General features: G+C 37.4%; 1 long non-coding RNA gene across 1 annotated transcript in view; it reads left to right on the top strand.

The window, feature by feature from the left end:
* LOC124886549 overlaps nt 1-8,850 on the top strand; it is a 23,720-nt gene extending 14,870 nt beyond the window's left edge. Inside the window, exons 2-3 of the long non-coding RNA XR_007043903.1 lie at nt 6,840-6,902; nt 7,635-8,850. This is a non-coding gene — a long non-coding RNA (uncharacterized LOC124886549). The remainder of the gene's footprint in view (nt 1-6,839; nt 6,903-7,634) is intronic.
* The last annotated feature ends 7,830 nt before the right edge of the window (nt 8,851-16,680 follow it).

The raw sequence follows: 16,680 nt of genomic DNA, 5'->3' as shown, positions 1-16,680 counted from the left end.
GTAAGGATAATACTAGAGAAATCGCGATAATATACAGAGTATACTATCGGCTAATGGGTACAACTCTAGCACCTCAAGCTAGATTTATAAGTCCTAGAGGTGTCACCACTCTCATGGAGGCTAATAAAGACAGAACCAATGTCTTTGTCCCTAAGCCTTTGGTTTGGGAAGAAGTCATCCATAGTAATTGAATGGCATTTTGATGCTATCATCCAACCCATTCGAACCTATCCCGAAAAATCTCAAATACAACGAGTTATTCAGCACCCTGATGGCTCGATTGATTTAAAATTCCTCGGCTTTGACACTCCTCGGAATTCTTCGTTTCGAAGATCTGTCTCGCACAGAGCTTCCACTTCAAAAACTCAGGAGGGAAGTGACGATAATAATAATAACAATGCAAAGGCAAGGTAAGAGGAGTCGACTTCTCTGGACCCGTCCCGAAGGTTTATTATCAGCAATCCACTAGGGTCCATGAGTCCCTAGAACATGAAAACCCTTATGACCCAGGCAGTCCTATAGCCTCAGATATGGAACCTCCTCCATCCATATCCTGTCAGAAAATTAGGACTGACCCCAGCCTACTCGTCATCAAATCGATGAAGAGTACACCCCAGACCTAAAGGCTCTTGAAGTCCGCTGGTACCTCCCTAAGGATGCTATAAAAAGGAAATGGTACACCAGTACCTATTCCAAAGAACAACAAAAGGAGTTAGGTCGGCTATGGATAGCCGATATGAAAAGACTCTATTGTGACATAGAATCCTTCCGATGGTTTGAGTTCATCGGAAGAATGAAAAACCAGAATGAATCCCTTAACATTATCATTAAGAAATGGTATAATCAGAGTAACAAGATAATTGAATCCGTTATGCAACAGCTTTCACCTTCTAAATCAGAGTCAGCACTTCCCTGGGATGCAACAGCTTTCACCTTCTCCGTTTTTCTAGACAATAGATGCTTAGTCAGTAAATCTATCTATATCTTCAAATGTGCCATATCCTAATCATGTTCTAATGTGCCATATCCTAATCATGTTCTTCCTTCTTCTTACATTGCTTTGTAGTCATACTTCCAGACACAGTAGGGCTTGCTACCATAGAATTCTTGGTATGCCAAGCTCTACTCTGTTTGGTCGTTTGATCAAGCATCTCCAAAGCCTCTAGAAAAGTAAGGTCAACAAATGACCCTCCTGCAGTATTATCTATAATTGGCTTCATAATAGAGTTCAAAGCTTGATAAAGAGTCTCCGTCAAATAAATATTCGTCATGTTATGGTTTGGGAATTGCATCAGCTTCTTTTTAAACCTCTCCTAGGTCTCATAAAGAGCTTCAGTGGGAACCTATCGGAAGTTATTGATTTCATCCCTCAACTGTACCCTTCTGGAGGGTGGAAAGAACCTTTCTAGGAAAGCCGATTTCAGCTGCCTCCAGTTGGTTATAAAGTCGGAAGTCAGTTTATTTAGCCATAGGGTCGCCTCTCCAGACAGAGGCAATGGAAATAAACGCAGACGGATAGCATTTTGACCCACTCCTGAATTGTCAAAAGACTTGGAAATGGTGACAAAATTGACCAAATACATATTTGGATCATCTCCAAGAAGACCACCGAACAACCCTTTAAGATGAAGGAGTTAAATCATTGTACTGGTAATATTAAATTTAGCTCCTGGTTCTAGAGGTAGAGGAATGATAGCTCCAGTTGCACCTACTTTATCCAGTTTATCTTCATCGTCATTCAGATCAAACTGCACTGGTTGACGCTCTTTTCTTGCCCTAAAGAGGCGATTACTGTTTACATTCTGATTCACTGGTGCAGCCATATTCTCTACATGCCTTGGGTTAATAGGATCTAACAAATCATCATCCCCTAAATCATCATCATCAGGATTAGGATGACATGCCTGCTGGCCATCATTCTGCTAATTTAGTTGAGCTCTAGCCAGAGCGGCTAGTGTTTCAGCATCTTGGGGGTCTGCTATTTTGCCAATTAACTGCGATTCCAGATGTATTTGTAATAATGATGCACCCGATCTCTATGTACTTGGCATACACAATAACTACCCTGCACAGAACAAAGACAACTAACAAAAGTAAAATTTGAGAAACTTGACCAAAGGTCAATTAACAAACATAAACTTAATTGACAACCATATTTCCTGACAATGATGCAAAAATTTGATACGCCCAAATTACAACTCTCATTAGAGAGTGTAAGCGGTCACTGTCAAAAATAGAACCCAACTGGGTTGGGTGTCAAATCTCACAGGGAATACTGTGCTCACTAAGTTTTGTGGTTGTTACTAGACTGTTGATCGAAGGTTCCAGAATAAAAAGGGTCTTGATTTATCAATTTTATTCAAATGTTTGTCACAGAAAGTAATCCAACTTTAGGTTATATTGCAAATAGTAATTCTATAAGAGAAGTCAAACTAGAGTTATGGTTACCAAGATGCTTAAGCAGCTAGGGTTGTGAACTATTTTGGATTCAAATGAACAATTCTTGTTGCAAGAGTAATTGAATTCTATGGTTTGCCCATTAGTTTCTCAACCTAAATGAGTAACTTATCCCTTAATTCTTTCAAACTTAAGGAACATATTGTTAGTTCAGCTATAATCTCACATGGGTTGATCCGATTATGGCATCTACCCTCTATCCAATAGTTAAAGCCTTTAGATTTATGTAAACCCTTTCTTTTCCCAACAAGCACTTTTCTATTCGAACAATTGTTGTTCTTGGCCTCATTTTTCAAGTTTGCAATCAAGAAAAGTCATTAAAGTAAAGAAGAGTTTATGTAATATCAATTACTTATGGGAATCTACTAGCTTCACAACCCAAAATCAACTTTTCACATCAAGGCTCCCATAACCCTAGTTATGGAAGCTTAGCCACATATTTCTACACAAGAAAGAGAAGAAACCATTGTGTTATTTATAAATTACTTCATAGTTTACTTACAAAGGTCACAATTGTTGTTCTTCAATCTTCAATCGAAAATATGATAACGGAATCTAGATCCACAAATCTCCAATGAATCTTAGAGAAAAACTATTCAACAACGTATTTTCAATATGAAAAACCCTAATAATAGATAAAAAATGGATAAAAGATCCCTAGTAAAACCTAAAACTGGGTATTTATATGTTCTCAGGTAAAAGAATTTAAAATTCAAATAATATAAAATCTGCATCCAAAATGACGGCCAAAGTGATGGTCCATCACAATGTTGACGGTCCACCATTTGGTCCGTCGCTGCGAATCTCGATAAGAAACTTTCTGGATAAGACTGATGGTCATAGTGGTGGTCCATCGAAATTCTGACGGTCCACCATTTGGTCCGTTACTGCTGATCTTGATAGGTCACTTTCTGGATAAAACTGATGGTCCACATGGTGTTCCGTCCCAAAACTGACGGTTCACCATCTTGACCGTCGCTAATGATGCTGGAGAGTCAAATTCTAGATAATCCCAATGGCTAGAGTGGTGGTCCATTGCAAGATCAATGGTCCACCACCATGTTGGCCATCGTTGAGCCTTACAAGATGCCTGGTTCTGTTTAGCACTGACAACCAAAGTGGTGCTCTAGCGCAAGTCTGAAGGTCCACCACTTGTCCCATTGTTGGGTTTTTAGAAGTCATGAATTCTGCCTCGATCTGATGGTTAAGTTGGTGGTCTATCACAAAGCTGATGGTCTACCATTTTGATCGTCAGAAGTGTTTTTCTGCTAATTTTCTGAGTCTTTTCCTTCATTCAGCTCCTTACCCTAAAACATTAAAAACCAGTATTAAATGCAACCTTGGTTGGTTGAAAACATGCAATTTTCCCAGGAAAAAGATGAAAAATATTCCGTCAAAAGCTGAAACATTAGTATTGTAGATAAGATGACCAAATTAGCCCATTTTTTGCCAGTTCATACTTCCTATACAATCGAGGACTATTCCAAGCTCTATATTAGAGAGTTGGTTTGATTGTATGGAGTCCCATTGTCTATTATTTCAGATAGAAGTACTCAGTTTATCTCTCACTTTTGGAAAGATTTTCAGAAAGGTCTTGGTACCCAAGTTCGTCTCATACAACCTTTCATCCTCAGATAGATGGTCAGGCAGAGAGGACCATGTAGACCCTAAAAGTTATTTTGAAAGTATGTGTTATTGACTTTAAGAGTAGTTGGGATAATCACTTGCCTTTGATTGAGTTTGCCTACAATAACAATTATCATTCCAATATTTAGATGGCTCTATTTGAGGCTCTATATGGGAGAAGATGTAGGTCTCCTGTTGGTTTTGAGGTAGGTGAAACTTCGTTGATAAGGCTAGATTTAGTATTTGATGCGATAGAGAAAGTTCAATTAATTAGAGAAAGGCTTAAGACAGCCTAAAGCCGACAAAAATCCTATACAGATGTGAGAAAGAGAAATCTTAAATTTGAGGTCAGTGGCTTAGTCTATTTGAAAATACCTCCCATGAAGTAAGTGAGGAGATTTGGCAAAAAAAAGGAAGCTCAGTCCCCAATATATTGGCCTTTACAGGATTTTGAGATACTTTGAAAAGTAGCTTATGAGCTTGAGTTGCCTGCAGATTTGGCATTAGTGCACCCAGTGTTCCATGTCTCTTTGTTAAAGAAGTGTATTAGTTACGCAGCTGTAGTAGTCGCTTTATAAAGTATGGATGTTCAGGACAGCCTTTCTTACGGAGAAATCCTAGTTGAAATCCTTGATCATAATATTCGTAGATTGAGGAACAAAGAAGTTCTCTTGGTCAAAGTTCTTTAGTGGAATCAGTCTATTGAGGGAGCCACTTGGGAAGCAGAAGTAGACATGCGTACCAAGTACCCTTATTTTTTCTCTACAAACTCATACCAAGTTTAAGGTAACAATTTCCCTTAAATTATTTCTTTTCCATTCTCAGTTCCTGCTATATAATCATCTTCCAGTCATTGCATGCATTCACGAATTAGTTCAGTTATGTATCATATTTTAGACTCAATCATGTAACCATGTTTTCAGTTATGTATAACCATGTTTTCAGTTATGTATGTTCAGTATGTGATTTTAGGTCCCTCAGTATTCTTAGCTTAATTAGTTTCATTCGAGGACGAATGTTCCTAAGGGGGAGATATTATAATACCCCGTATTAGTCTTAGCTCAGTTCAGGTCATAATGCATGCATAAGAGGCTTAGAACCTAAAAATTTAGCAATGTTTTAGGGACTTGGTTTTATTTTGGGCATCTTAACTTCGATGATTTTTAAAGTGACCTTCCCGACCCCGAGACGTAAGTTTTTGAGTTAATTCATGTTCACGGGTATAGGGAGCATTTCTCGAGGAATTTTTGAATTTTTTGGATGAGGATTGAGGCATGTTGGGATTTCATTTCCAGCACCTCACCAAAATTGCTTCGCATCACGGTGATGCTCAATTCGGCATTCCAGTTACGAATTTAAATCCTAGAGGGGCAGTCTTATCTTTTCCCATCGCCCAATCCATAAAAACACAGGATTAACCTTTATTAAATGCATTATATGCCTAAATTCCTTAATTTCTCTCTAAATTAAACCCTAACCCTTCCCTAAGTTCATCAAGTTCAAGTATCTTTCCTTCAAGAAAACCAAGAAATTGTGCTTCCCAATCCAAGAACGTTCAAGACAAGTTAATTCTCTTTTAAGATTAAAGCTTTAAGGTATGTTTGATGTTCATCCATAGGCCCTTTTCACCCATGGAGTCCAAGAATCCCTTTTTAAGTTTAAATTATGGTTTTTACATGTTATTATGAAATATATCCAGGAAGCTCATATGGATTTTGATTTCGAATCATATTTACCATGTGATTTCATTGCAACTATCCCTTGACACATTTGAATGATGATTATTCTCATTATAAATCCTTAAACCATGATTTTAATATTGCAATTATTCTATTATCACATGTTTTAACTATTTCCATGCTTTAAATCATGACCCTCATGTATTTGATGACATGCCTAAGGGATGAATTTTGAACAATGATCCTTATTATTATTTGTAAAGCTATATATGTCCTTATTGATGCTTCTATTCAGTGCTGGGGGTTATGAACACCCGAAACTTAGTTGTTTACTTAGAATCAGTATCTTTTATAATAGTTTTTGATATGTAGAGCATTATTTATTTAGTAAGTTGTCATAATCAGTTAAACATAGATTAGTTCAGTAATCCGAGTCAGTTTAGTTGGGAATAAGATTTAGCACCAAGCAAACCCAGGGATAGGGGCTCACCTACCAGTAGAGGGTGTGACTCTTAGTAGTAATCCCTGCATTCCAGAACTACGTAGCTAGTATAGGTTTGAGATCTTAACCTGCCAGTTGAGGGTTGACACATATCTCACCAGGGTACCTGCCAGTAGAGGGTGACTCTTTAGTTCTTCGGGACTTCACTTTAGTTGATTCACAGTCATTGTTAGTATCCATGGCACAGTATTAACACCCTTCCAACTGGGGTCACAGGTTGGACTCCAATTAGCTCAGATCGGGGTATGTCAGTTAGATGATAGCTCCCACAGTCTTAGTCCAGGATACAGTGTAGATTCCAGTTTCAGGTTTGTTTGATCATACCATTCAGTTATCAGTATTTCAGTACTTCAGTTTACTGACTATTTCAAAACATGTTTTATGCTTGGTCATGCATTCACAGATTTTATAGTTTTCATGCATTTATATATTCAGTTACCTTATGCTAGTTATTCAGTCAGTTATTATTCATGCACATGAACCTATGCATATCACCCTAACCTCATATCTCATACTAGTACATTCAAAGTATTGATCGCATACTCTTTTTTATGCTACGATGTTAAATATCATAGGTTTAGATGCTTAGGCTACTGATCGCGCATAGACAGTTCAGCCTATCAGCTGCAGTAGTCGTGGTAAGTCCTCATCTATCAAGGTCATGGTGGTTTATTTTAGTTTACTTTAGTATTTTCTTTTAGTTGTCATTTGGAGTTAGCAGGGGCCTGTCCCATCAATCTTTTCAGTCAGTATTAGAGGATTTCATACATTTCAAATAATTAGATGATTTGTTAATCTTTTCAATCAGGTTTCCAGTATGTTTATTTATATTTCGGACTTGAGAATTTCGTTGTATTATTTTCAGTACTTAAAACCATTAGCAGTATTCTGTTATTTCCAAACATAAGTATTTTATAACCATATATTCAGTGTTCACAGCAGGACCAGTCATGGGTTAGCTTATTGTCTTTTACGACTGTAAGCACCGTTGTCATGACCGAGGGGTAGCCTCAAGTCTTGATAGTACAGAATCAAACCTGGATTATCTTCATCATCCCTTTATAAAATAAATTATCAACTAGAACGATAATACAACATTTCATATCAATACACGACAATACCATCTTTTATTATGAGTAATTGATTCGATGGCATAAAGCAACATTAATGCAATAAGAACTGCATACGTACCAAGCCAACACACATACATCTATTAGAGCATAAAGTAGAAAAACCCACCACGGCATCCCATAACACTAAGGAGTGATGAGTTTACCTTTGATTGACATATATATTCGTGCACACTACTATGATTTAAATACATGAATGAGACCAATTTGTGGATTAACACACCAATTTCCACATTTTAGAAGCGTACAAGTGATGAGAAGGAAAGATGGTTATTTGAGCTGAAAAAGATCAAAAAGGAGAAAAAGGAGAAGAGAAGTGCAACTGGAAGACTTGAAATAGAAAATCTGCCTCAGTTACCGCGATCGTGGTCTGAGGTATGCTATCGTGTCCGGTTTAGCTAGTTCAAAGGGATGAGACTTCGGACAAGCTTTAGCGATCGCGGCAATGCAGGAATGTACGTAGGGCCAATTTTGTTATTTTTCATTGCCGGGCATTAAAGGGCTCACACCCTTTCTCATTATAGATTGTAGACTTTGGAGAACAATTGAATTTGAGTTTACAAACCCAAAATTGGGCAACAAGTGTAATTTGAATTTCTTTCTTTGAATTTGGTGAAAATAAAGGATGGATGTTTTGAATGAAATTTTGGTATATTTCTTCCTCTTTACTTCACGAGTAGCTAAATTTATTTGTCTTAGGATTATGTTGAACTAAGGTAAAATTGTGTGTAGGTTGTGATGTATTTGTGTAGAGTTTAGTTTGTTGATGATGGGTTTCACTAATGCTTGGTTTAGTCAGTTGGGATTTGTGGGTGAAAACCTTAAATGCCCAAAATGGGTTTGTGGGTGAAAACCCTAAACTCTTGAAAGCTCACATCATCCTTCAAAAAGAGATGTGGGTGAAAATTTGAAACCCATGGCATCTTTAAAAGAGGGATATGGGGGACAAAGCAATAGTGAAAAATAGAAGATGTAGTTTGCTATCTTTTTGATATCTTAGAAATAAGGGTGAATAGGTTGTTGGCTATGTCTTGGGCATCTTCCTAGAAATAAGGATAGCTAATTAAGGTAATAAGTGGGTGAAATTGACACACTTGGTAGTTACTCGAAAGAGTCAACAAGTGATATTCTTGAGCTTTTGTTGACAAACTAGCCACAAGAACTTTCGAGCTAGCCTACCGCATTGTTAATAACTAGGATTTGCATCAAATTATCATATTCCCATGCATAACTTTCCCATAGGTGGACATTATGCCAAGATCCTTCTCATATTGGATCTAAATTTCAAGTGTTGCCCTAATTTGTTATCTTTTCGAAAACATTTAAAATCCCCCAAAATATTTGTAACTTAGGTTTGATTTGAAAAAACAACTTTTATTTCCAACATACTCGGTCACCATTCACATTGTTGCTAGTTGATTCGACCCCAACTCTTGTTGCGTTTATAATGACAATGACCGACCTCTACCAAATTGAACAATATAGGTGAGCATTATCAAAATGGCATTTTTTTGAGGAACAATTTGCTATATTGAGTTAGTTTGAAATTTTAGCTTACTTGCTTAGATTCAAACTTTAAAATATTTGTTTGTGATTTTCTTTTGTGTATTTTGTTAGGAAGATCTTTATTTTAGTTTACGTGTCCCTATGTCATCTTGGGATGATTATAAGTTTGGTGGTTTTAAATCTTATCTTGATGATCCATGTCTATATTGTAGTGGACTCCACTTTTGCAAAACTTGTAGATATGCTCCCCGTAAAGAGATGTGTACACCATTTTGATCCTCTTAGGAGTATGTCTATTCTTTATGTGGTGGTCGAGATGGATACTAGATTGATTGTCCAAATACCCACTTCCCTAGTTATGCTCATAAAAATACTAGTTCTTCTTATGAGTTTGATAGGTCTCATGATGTGATAGAGGAAGAATAACGTGCCAAATACAATGGTGTTGAAGTAATGCTTCTAACTCTTTTTGATAATGTGACTAAAATAAAAGAGAACATGCATCAATCCATGGCAACATTTAGAGAGGTGAGTGAAAAAGAAGAAGTGGGTAAGGAGGCCGATCTTTCAAGTACCATGAATATGCACATTCTTTAAATTGAATTTGATAAGGAAAAGATATCAAGCCACATGGTTCACGGTTAGCTTGATGTCGAAGAATTCTTGGTGATTTGTAAACCAACAAAATCAAAAATAGTGATGGATGCAAAAATTGAGGAAACTGCGCTAAAGTCAAATAAAATAGCCAAGAAAATCCTTTGTGAAGGTTCTAGTTCATTTTCGAGTGAAAATTTATAGAAGAATGCAACCCCAAAATAGGGAAGACAACCTCATTCCAACCATTTTTCAACATTATTCTTGGAGGATATGATGAAAATCGAACCATCTAAGCAAATGATGATATTGGTAGATGAGATGCAAAATCCTTATATTTTGGAGTTGTCATTCCCAAAGGACGAGGTGACATCCCTCACTTAAAGCCAAAGAAGCTTAAAACCCAAAGTTCAATTAGTGGTCTTTTGATGTTCTCGCAAATACCCAATTATCCTACTCGGAAGTTTGATGTGAAGTTGAGCAAAAAGTTCAAGTCTTCAAAGTGGCGAGATAGATGCGGCATCATTACCCCCTCAATTTTGTTTAGTCCCATTTTAGAAGATTTAAATCTTCTGCCTGACTTTTGCTCAATAAATAATGGTCACAAGATGGGACATCGATTCAAATCTTCCAAGTGGAGACAAAAATGATAGTTGAAAAGGCGTCATGCTACGACATTAAATTAGGCGCTCGATGGAAGGGAACCCATCATGCCATGAAAATGGCTTGTATCCTTTGTTTCTAATTTTGTAGTGTAGATTTTGATTTTTTTATTTGAGTAATCCATGCATTTGTGGCATTATGGAGTGTGTTGAATGAGTTTGAGAAAGGAAAAGTGTGAAACTTTTGCATGTTGGACTGAACAAAGGAAAGTGTACAAAAATTGAGTAATAAGCTCAGGGCAAAATAGAGGTGCAAAAATGCTCTCTGTTTTGCGATTGCGGTCATCCGTGTCACCGCGATCGTGGTGCTCTCGACCGTGATCGTAGTCAGAGCAGATTTAAAAAGACCATTAGACTCCCATTCCTTCTATACTTATTTATCAAATTTCTCTCAAATTGCACCCACTCTTGGGTAGATTTTGAGAATTCTAAAAGCATCCTTTCATCCATATTGCATCACCCATCCGGTAAGTGCCTAGAATCCATGCTTTAATTGTTGAAAATAGGCCATAGAATGCATGTTTAGGGAAGGCCTAAAATTATGATTTATACTTGTTCAATTATACTTGTGTGGTGATTAGCTACTAGGATGGTGTGCATTCACGTGGGGAAGTCTTGAGTACCCAAAATGTGTTTGAAATTATGTAAAGTGTTAGGTGCATACCAAGTTCTCGATCAAATGCCCAAACAAGTTCGTACCTTTTTGTTTTCACATTCTAAGGGCATAATTGAGTACCTATTCGTCTTGATTAAATAATTCTAGTGTGATATCTTGCTGTAAGATATGTTTTGGCTTCAAATTTGGATTTTTGGAAATTGAAAATTTTGTCTTAAAATTGGTCTCAAATACCGCAGTCGTGGTCATCAGGACTGCAATTGCAAATCTATGGCCCACGATCGCTATATCTGAGGCTGAATGTCAGCATAGGCCAAATTTTTTGCACTTCAACTTTTTGTCCAAAACACCACCAAGTAACTTCCCATGAGCTTTAGTGGAAAACATAGCTAATTTGTGCATGAAAATGTCAAGAATAAATGTTGTTATGTTATTGTCATGTTTTTCAGGTTGATATCATGGAACATTATGACCAAATCTGGTTCATGAAACCTGAGTGTCATAACCAATATTATAATGAGCTACCTAAGATAAAAATACTTCCGGAGAGGGGAATCTGCTAGGATAAAGTACTGAAAAAGCTCCCGGTATTTCATGACAGGCTAGTGGCCACTGGATGGCGGTGCTTCACCTCGAATCCTTACAAGACGAATGAGTAGTAGGTGCGGGAGTTCTACGCTAATCTTAGCATAGTATCTTTCTCGAACCCAATCATTAGGATCTGAGGAAAATAGATAAACTTTGGGACAGAGCAAATCAATGATATCTATGGGCTCTCGAATGTAATCATGAATGAGTTCAAAGCAAAAGGGTGTGAGCCGTGCAGTTGGATGGAGGAGAGGTTGTGTTAGGGAAATGAAGTTTCTTGGGTTGCTACCAAGAGAAACATATCTGTGAATGACTTGACTGCCAAGGCCTGGGTTTGGTTGACTGTCATTTGTAGTTGGGTCTCCCCTTGCACCCATACAATAGAGGTTTCAAAATTTATGGGCTAGGATGGTTTCTTGCATATTAGATGGCATTCCTTAAATGTTGGTCGACTTGTCATATCAAACATGAAGTTCTATAAGAACTATGGTGGTACGCATCTCTTATTCCGCTCTTTGATTACTAAGCTTTGCAGGAGGTCCAGGGTCATGTCGTATCCTTGAGACACTTGGGTACACCTTGGCACTCCCGTCTACCCTCTAAGAATTTGGGGTGAAGATGCACCGAGAATGAGTAAGAAAAGAAAGATCAACTTAGGAATGTCGATATTTGAGGAACCAGAGTCTTGTAGGCTATCCATAACTAGGCCCTTTGAGGAGTTTAGTAGTGATTTGAGGGCAATCAGGGAGTTTGTATTAGGTTTACCTCAGTGGATGGGAGAGCCTTCCATCACCTGCCATTTATATGTTGCCCGATCAGATTATGGGAAGTATTTAGAGGACCAACGAACACAGGGAGCCACTGCTCCTAGGCTCGAGAGGGTCTATGCATCATTTGCAGAGTCTTATAGGGAGCTTCAGGCATCCAATGAGAAGATGAAAAAAGAGAGAAGAAGAGTGATAAGTTCTTTAGAAAGATGTGGAAGGGGGTAAAATACATGTGGAGAGAGCAACTCTTAATGCAGTTTTAGGGAGCACTCTTATCTCTCTTTATACTTGTGCACTGAGGACACTGCTAGCTTTTAAGTGGGGGTGCCTATCTGTATATTTATTTTATTTAGGCATTTATTATTGATACTTTTAGATATTTGGATGTTATTTTGGATGATTTTTATTTTTTGTTATGGATTGTAATATTTGGGCCCTCTGATGGTTCCCAAATTTTCATGGATTATTGGGTTTTGTTTTGATTTTAGATTCTTTCTTGTGATGATATCCAATGAGTATTTCCCTACGATAGATTAATTGATGACATTCTTAAGGAAAAATCATCGTGATTGGGTTTTAAGCCATTGGTGTGGGGGAAGTCAGAGTTCCTATAGCATTCTGGATTCAGGATCGCATTTATACCAATAGTGAAGTCTGAGTAGCCATATAGTTTGCCCTTTGGAAGCCATAATGTGAGATGTCGGCTTGGTTTGATGCCATAAATAGGAAATTATGCGTGGTGCAAATGTGAAGCAAACATCCCCCTTTGTCCAAATTTTTTTAAAAAATCGAGGGCATGGACGTGAACGACCATGTAACAATACTATACGTCTATTTGTGACTCCAAGATTTTAGCTTGTTGAAATTAGTAGATTACTTCATTTTGTCTCTAGTAGGAAGGGAAATTAAGCCCCATTGAGAGGTTTGCATGCCATGTGTGGTGAGCATTTGTGTTTAAATCTCATGCATGACTTGTACCATCTAGAACTTGCCCCATTGGTATCTTAAGACTAATCTTGTATTGCACTTTGTTGGTAAAATGATCCTAAGTTATCTTTGTTAAATAGGAACCCATTCTAAGCCTAGATAGCCTACCCATGCATATAATAAGACCCTTATTACCTAATTCAAGGCTTCAAGCCTTTCTTTGGTAACCACGTTACAAGCCTTGTACCATTAAAAAATTTGTCCCTCCCATAAACCCTACCCTCCTTGATCATAATGAATAAAAAGAAATAACCACATAGTGTAAGTTGATGCCTTTGAGCTAAGCAATAAAAATGTGAATAAGAATGGAATGGCGAAAGGAAGAATGAGGCATGGATTGCAAAATAAATAAGAAAAAGAAAGATGCCCTCAAAATGTTAGGAAATCAAGGCTCCTAACTTAGGTATGTGTAGAGTGTGAAAACCAGCGAAGTGGTCTATGGTCAAAAGTTGGATAAAATAGTGTGATGTAGATGTTCAAGGAGAGTGAATCCACTTTGTTTCTAATTGTTATCCTACCCTTCCCTAGACATACATTAAAAGCTGAAAAAGCCCTTTAAGATCCCCAACCAAGTGTATTCATTGTAGTGGAGATTGAAAATAACAAAAAGCCTATGGCAAGGAACTTGTCAGCATTGAGAGTCTTTATGTGAGAGAGAGCTTCACATTTAAATCCCTTTATGCATTTTGGATAATTTGGTGTTTTAGATTTCCTTCTTGTGAGGAGGCATGTGAACAAATTAAGGTGGGTGAGATTGTCGTCTTCCGTAAAATAAGGCAAAAAGAGTACAGTAGAGTTGTGGTCAATAAAGAGTCACTTTTAGAGTGTTAGTGATTGTTGCATTGTTGCTCTTTAATGTCCTTTGAATCTTTGAGTTTATATTTCCGGATTGAGAGGTGTTATGAGAATAGCATTGCCCATGTTTGAAGAGATACTTGTGGTAGCAATCAAGTTTAAAGTCTTTGTGATCATTGAGATGTATAAATTGGCTTAAAGTTTCATTGTCTCATTGAATAGACAGGTAGTGTTGCTTGAGGACAAGAAAGGATTTAAGTTGGGGTGTTGATGAGTGGTGAATTTACCACTTATTGGTACTCAGCATTTGTGCACACTACTATGATTTAAACACATGAATGAGACAAAATTGTGGTTTAATACACTAATTTCCATATTTTGCAGGTATACAAGCATTGAAAAAGTAGTTTACAGTCCTGATTTCTAAAGATTGATACTGAAACTACAACTGTGGGAAGTAGTTACTTAACCGACATGTCCCAACCTCCCACAGGTGGGGTCTAACCCGTAACCCCAGCTGGAAGGGTGTCAATACCGTGCCATGGGTAAAGACCTCTTTGGTCAACCTTCTCTAACGGATGACCCTCGCAGTAAGTCAGCCTAAGTCATTATAATAGTCAAACCTCTCTAACAGTGACAGCTTCTACTGACGGGGACTCTTGCATCCTGCGCTGGCTATGCAGTTCTGGAGTTCAGAGATTGCTCCTAACGACTCAACCTCTCTCTGAAGGGGATCCGCCATCCTTTCCCTCGCTCGGTGCTAGCTTCTACTCCCAACTGAAAAACTTTAAATTGAATTCTCAACTAAATACAAACTGAACTAAATCTAATACTGATCACATTTCTCAAATGATCTGACTGAGCTAAGCAGAATTCACTTGGTTTCGTATCTGATGAAATACTACTAAATCATGGTATCTGACTGAAGATACAAAGTTTGAATAGATTACTCGGTCACTACCAAGGCCAGAATAGAACACTTGGATACTACAAGATCTGAGCTGAGTACAACACTAAGGCTAGATTACTAGCGATCCTGAGATTTCAAAGATTACTGAGATTTCTTAAGTTCTGTATCTGTCTGAGGATATAGAGTTCTATAACTCACTGAGTTCTGAGAATCATGGCTTGACTGGGATTATCGTGAAAACTAACACGGGCTCTAGACAACATCTAAATTGTCAGGTATAAATACCCCCAGGACTCGATAAAATAAAAGTAAAACAGAACCATTCTTGACTTGTCTTAACCACGGTCATTCATTCATCATCACAATCACTAAAGCATCTTTTCAAGCATTTAGGAATCATAACATGTATTCACCATCGCAATCACTAACGCATCACTTCAAGTATTTAGGAATCATAAGCATCTATTCACCACCACAATCAATAAGGCATCACCCCAAGCATTTAGGAATCATAAACATCTATTCATTATCACAATCACTAAGGAGTCACTTCAAGTATTTAGGAATCATAAACATTTATTCATCATCACAATCACTAAGGCATCACCTTAAGCATTTAGGAATCATAAACATCTATTCATCATCACAATCATTAAGGAGTCACTTCAAGCATTTAGGAATCATAAACATCTATTCATCATCACAATCACTAAGGCATCAGCTCAAGCATTTAGAAATCATAAACATCTATTCATCATCACAATTAGTAAGGAGTCACTTCAAGCATTTAGGAATCATAGACATGTAATAGCGTAGGGGAAATATGTTACTAGGTCATACTCCATTTAACATGGTCTTGCATCAAGTATTTCTTATGTATATTAGTCTTGGCATGTATTGGATAGCACATGATTGGGGAAACTTTATACTATCATGTCACAACTTACTTGTCAAGCACTTGGCATGTATTAAAGGCTTAACATGCATTAAAGAGCACGTAATTGGGGAATTTCATACTATCGTGTCTCAACTTATTCACTAAGGCTTTTCAACAAATATTAGGCATGCATGGGTTTACACCTAATTGGGGATTTCATGCTATGATATCTCAATTCATTCACTAAGGTATTTCATCAAACACTAGGCATGCATGGACTTGCTCACAATTTGGGGTTTCCTAATCAACATGCTATAATGGCCCTAATTCTTCACATAAGTATTTTATCAAACATATGGGGAGCATTATTTGCTTATTCAACCATTTACACCCTTAATTGGTATGAACACATCATCTAACAAGCAACTTGAAGAGGATTTAGATGAATTCCACATACTAGGGTCAAAGCTTGAAAACCTTGTAAACAAACATGAATCACAACTCAATAATAGCTGGAACATCAATTTCATTTCACATGAATCATAAAGAACTCATAAACATAAAATCCTTGAGATTTAGAAAAAGGTACTTGAGTTTCTTGGATGAAAGAGACCCAAGAATCAACATCTACATACCTTGGCGAAACTTTTTTCTTGAAAGTTCCTGGAGAGATTCTTGATTCCTCTTGATTTCTCTTGATCTCTATTGATTTTGCTTGAAGAAGAAATGAGGGTTTTGATTTGGTAAAACCCTAGTTTTGATGTAGAAAATGGGAAATAAGCTTGAGAGCCTTTTATCGGGTATATATAGGGGCTGAAAAAGAGTGGAAAAAAACCAAAACTCAATTGGAATTAAACTAAAAAATCCTGATTTTACATGCTGGCGTGACACGCCAATATCGCGTCAGCTCGCTGGAAATTGAACAGTTGGGAAACTGAAAGACGACGCGAAGCGGTGGAAATCATGTTGCTTCCTTGGTTGCGA

The sequence above is a fragment of the Capsicum annuum genome, chromosome 8, assembly GCF_002878395.1.
Source record: "Capsicum annuum cultivar UCD-10X-F1 chromosome 8, UCD10Xv1.1, whole genome shotgun sequence".
In the NCBI taxonomy this organism is placed as follows: Eukaryota; Viridiplantae; Streptophyta; class Magnoliopsida; order Solanales; family Solanaceae; genus Capsicum; species Capsicum annuum.
This window is presented reverse-complemented; position numbering and strand designations above follow the sequence as displayed.